We start from the raw sequence: 4,966 nt of genomic DNA, 5'->3' as shown, positions 1-4,966 counted from the left end.
AACCTCTCTTTATTTCTTTCACCCACCATTATGCTGGAAGCTATTGTTGTACTCTGCGCTCACGCTTGTTTGTATGTGTGTGTGCACACATGCACATGCCTTTGTGTATGTGTCTGTGTGTAGCCAGGCAATTGGCCCCACAATATAATCACTCACACAAAATCGCTACTAAACTCTATTGTACAGATTGAAGAATCTGAAACACATACACTCATACACACACAAACGTGAATGCACGGATACAGGCACGTGCACAAAACCACACACATGCATGGATACAGGTACACACACACCAGAGCCTAATCAATTAAAGGAAATAGCATCTGCACAGAGTCTGATTGAGAGCTAACAGATGCTTATGGGCCTTCAAGGAGGAGGCTCGCCATCAGGTGTTGAACCGTCTGAAGAAAACCCTTGTCGGGGGAAGAAATGTGAACAAATCTTCCCTTCCATTAGATCAGACCCAGACAGGCCCACACCCAAGAGGGAGCCACCAATCAATACCAAAACAGTAAGAACATGTCCGGGCCAAGACACGAGAGAGAGAGAGAGAGAGAGAGAGAGAGAGAGAGAGAGAGAGAGAGAGAGAGAGAGAGAGAGAGAGAGAGAGAGAGAGAGAGAGAGAGAGAGAGAGAGAGAGAGAGAGAGAGAGAGAGAGAGGGAGGGAGGGAGAGAGAGAGAGAGAGAGAGAGAGAGAGAGAGAGAGAGAGAGAGAGAGAGAGAGAGAGAGAGAGATAGAGAGAGAGAGAGAGGGGGGGGAGAGGGAGGGAGACAGGAGAGAGAGACACAGTTACACAGGGAAAAAGAGAGAGGTTCTGAATAGCAGCCGTCTGGCAAGCAGCACACAGCGGTGAGCAGTGTGTCTGGGAATAAAAGCCTCCCCGGCCAACTAATCACTTTGAACAACTTTAAGACAGGCGTCCATTTCACAAAATCACTACTCAACTCTATTGTACAGATTAAACAATCAGAAACACATACACTCATACACACAAATGCAAGGGTACAGGCACACACACAGACACCCACATGCATGGATACAGGCACAGACACACATAGGCTACTGTAGTATCTGCACAGAGTTTGATTGAGAGCTAACAGATGCTTATGGGCCTTCTCGACATCAGGTGTTGAACCGTTTGAAGAAAACCCTTGTCGGGGGAAGAAATGTGAACAAATCTTCCCTTCCATTAGATCAGATCCAGACAGGTTCGCACGCGAGAGGGAGCCACCAATCAACACCAAAACAGTAAGAACATGTCTGGGCCAAGACACCAGAGAGAGAGCGAGGAGAAGTTACTGTAAGGAGGAAGAAGAGAGGGTGGGGCCAAAGTGAGTAGGTGAAAGAGTTGAGAGAGAGAGAGGGAGAAAGGGAAAGAAAGTGAGGGAGGGAGAGAGAGAGAGAGAGACAGGGGAACAGAGAGAGAGGGTTCTGAATAGCAGCTGTCTGGCAATAGCATAGCGGTGAGAATTATGGCTGGGAAATAAAGCATCCCGGCCCACTAATCATGTTGAACAACTTTGAGGCAGGCGTCCATTTTGTGGACTGTAGGCTCATGAGGGAACCCTGTTGAGCTGGAGTTGCCGAGGCAAGACGGGAGGACAGTTTCCTTTTGTTCAGTGCCTCATCGGTCACTGCGTTACTTGGAAGAGGTCAATTATGGCCCTTGTGAATGTGTGTACCTCAGGTCTGGGAACACATTGCCAGCAGTGATGGTTGCCTCGCTGAACTGCAGCAGCAAGTTGCGTGATGCCGTCCACACAGACAGTTTCACAGACACAGTCACATTTTTCACTGTCTATTTTACAGAGTGATTTGATTTATGAATGTAAAATGATTCTGTTGGACAAATCATCAAGACTGAGATAGCAAAGTACTCTGGTGTTTGGAGAGGCAGTATTTAATTATTTTGACCTACTGTAACTACAAAGCAAGTGTCGTATCTTAAGTCAATATATTGGGTTAATTACAGTGCATATAGGCCTGTTAAAATGGAGGGAAGAAAGCAGAATTATAGAATGGTCCTCATCTGACTCCAAATAGCCAGCAGAGAATAACGGTGTAGTCAGACAACAAGAGTTCTAATTCAAACTCATATATTTATTGCCTCTGGGCCCAAAGGTGGAGAAAAGCAGGTTATTTACATACAGGGATTATTATCATAGTATCATCAAACACGCTGTACAATTGGTTATTGATGTTTACACATCAAACAAGTCTGTACACAAATAGTAGTCATGTTATGTCTATGAAAAGAGAATGTACTGAGCAATATACATGGTTAAACCTGGTCAAAGATAGGGATCTTTACATTTTACACTAAACAACGCCCAATAGTGGGTTCCATGATTTACTCACATGTATGGCAACAGCATATTATCTGGCAGAACAGTGGAGGCTCAGAATCTGGGGTAGAGTTCTGGCCTATCACCTAACCTTACTGATCCAATATTTATAGGCTATATGACATCATTTTTAGACGGCCTTCTAACCAATCACAATTATCTCTAAATAAGGAGTTTGTTCCAATCAGCTTTGTCTTGATTAAAAAAACAGGAGGTTTGCTCTTCTTTGGTTCCGCCCCAAAGATCTTTCCTGCAGCAACAGGGGGGGGGGGGGCCGTGGCCCCCGTCGGGCTGTGGCATTCTTCCACAGAGACATGTTCCAATAAACATTTACAAGATGTATCTCCAGTGTATATGAATTACACACTTCCAGTATTATCACAGTTTTACTCTTTTGCTTACATTTTGATACCAAACAGTGATTAAGGATATCATGATACGTGTATTTACCAGACTGAACATTTGTTATATAACTGTGATAAATATACCAGGATTCTTGATTCTAATTATCTATATAGAGGTTTCTTTGTAGAGTTGTCAATCCAATCAAAGCCAATCAAGTATCATGCTTTTTCATTCCAATTTGAAACATGTCCTATTGATTAATGATATTTCCTCCTGTCTTATACTATCAGAGCCAGTATGTATCTGGTCTCTGGTCTGCATGCAGCTGTCTTTTGCTCAACTCTGCTAACACGTTGGGTGTGACATTTTAGTCCCTTTGTTCTGGTGTTGAGCAGTTGGCTAGTGGGGGTTGATTCCTGTTTGCGATACAGTTTAACATGGAGGGGGTTTCAGCAGTTTAAACCACCCTTGCTCTAAAAGGGCCCCCCTTATGTTTTTTGCATAATTACTTTACACAGACATATTGGTTATGAAATGCAGTTTCCCTCAAGTCAATATACCATACAAGATTTCTCCAGGCGATTTCTCCCCCACTTGCACTAGTGCCACCAAGTCAAATATGAACACATACCTCCCCCCAAAAAAGGTTGGATATGCGACCATTGTCAAAAGCCCCGAATTAAGGGCCTGAATAATCTAGAGCCCTGCTCAAAATGCAGTGAATTTTTTATTATAATGTTACTCAACATAAATTCACTCACATTTAAAGGATAAGTTCCAGAAGTCATACTCCACTGCCTCAGGAGTTAGAGCGAGTGTCTGGTAATCGATAGGTTCCCGGTTCGATTCCCACTTCTCCCGGCAGTGTGTCATAGTGTGAGCAAGACACTTAACCCCTAACTGTTCCCGATGAGCAGATGGGCACCTTGCATGGTTGCCTCTGCCGTCTGTGTGTGAATGGGTGAATGTGAGGCATGAATTGTAAAGCGCTTTGGATAATTTACCATTGTTTATTATCAATTACAAAACAAGTCTGTCATATTCAAAGGTCTGATGACCTAATACAAAATACCTGGAGCGGGCTGTTGTGAAGCCAGCCCGTCCAGTAAGTGCTTTAAGCACAGGTCCCGGTAGGTAAGAGACAATACAAATGCGTTTTCCAAAAGTAAAATTATATTTATTTGTAATGGGGATTGAAACCCACAGCAACACAATCAGGGAAAAAGGTAAGGGGAGAACAAACAGAGTAATTACCACCCAGCCATAAGACAATATATATAGTTCCACTCACAAAGTGGCAAATGGCTCAGAGGCCCAAAACAACAATAATATATATTCTGACACAATGGCTAATCCACACAAAGTGGAAAACGAAGTACACAATAAAGCATCCACACACAGTGGCAAGATAGGCAACCTCCACACTCCACTCTGGTCAGTGGCAATGTCTTAGTGAGGCGCCCAGGTGTGTGTCACATGCCATGCTTTATCCACCCGTCCCTTGAGGCGATTGCCGTCAGCTACCACTCATTAGGCAATCAGCACTCTCCAGAGGAGGGACGGGCGGCACCTGGCAAAGGAAGAAAGAAAAAGGCATTAATCACCATGACACACACACCACATACAAAACATAACATTACCTATACTAACCTGATGTTCACATGGTGTCACAAATACAGTAATAATGATAATGACCAACCCACGTACGTCACAAAGTCACAGATCCAGCTCCAATCACAATATGACTTGCTCTCAACTAGTAAGATCGAGAGACTACTCTTGCACACCAAGCAACGTTTTTTCGAACAGGCCGGAAAATTACTTGCGTACCAAGCACAAGTGGTGAGTGCCTCTAGACTGATTCCCAGGATAAAATCCCAATTAGGTGTCACTACAACAGACCCTACGGAAATTTCTGAAATTTTCTCTGACTATTATTCCAAACTTTACTCGTCGGAATCTTCACAGCAGGACTGGGATCGCCCAAACCCCCTCAAGTCTCTCAAGTACCCTCAAGCGAATAGAGCAGAGGCTGAAGAGTTAGGAATGCCTATAACCAGGCGGTTAGGTGGCCGAGCGGAGATTGCGTTCGTCACCAGCCCCGGAGCTGAGCTGGATTTGCCTGTTCGAATCCAGCTCACAGCTCCGGGGTTGTCACCAGCTTGGCTGGCCGTCTGCACTGATACAATTGGCTGTATCAGAGGGTGGGAGAAGCTGGCGGGGTGGGTCCGGGTCGTTGTAAACAGCGACTCCTACAGTTCGGTCGGGGCGCCTG

The sequence above is a fragment of the Notolepis coatsorum genome (genome assembly GCF_963971535.1).
Source record: "Notolepis coatsorum genome assembly, chromosome: 3".
Classification (NCBI taxonomy): domain Eukaryota; kingdom Metazoa; phylum Chordata; class Actinopteri; order Aulopiformes; family Paralepididae; genus Notolepis; species Notolepis coatsorum.
The sequence above is the reverse complement of the archived record's forward strand: the minus strand, read 5'-3'. Positions refer to the sequence as shown.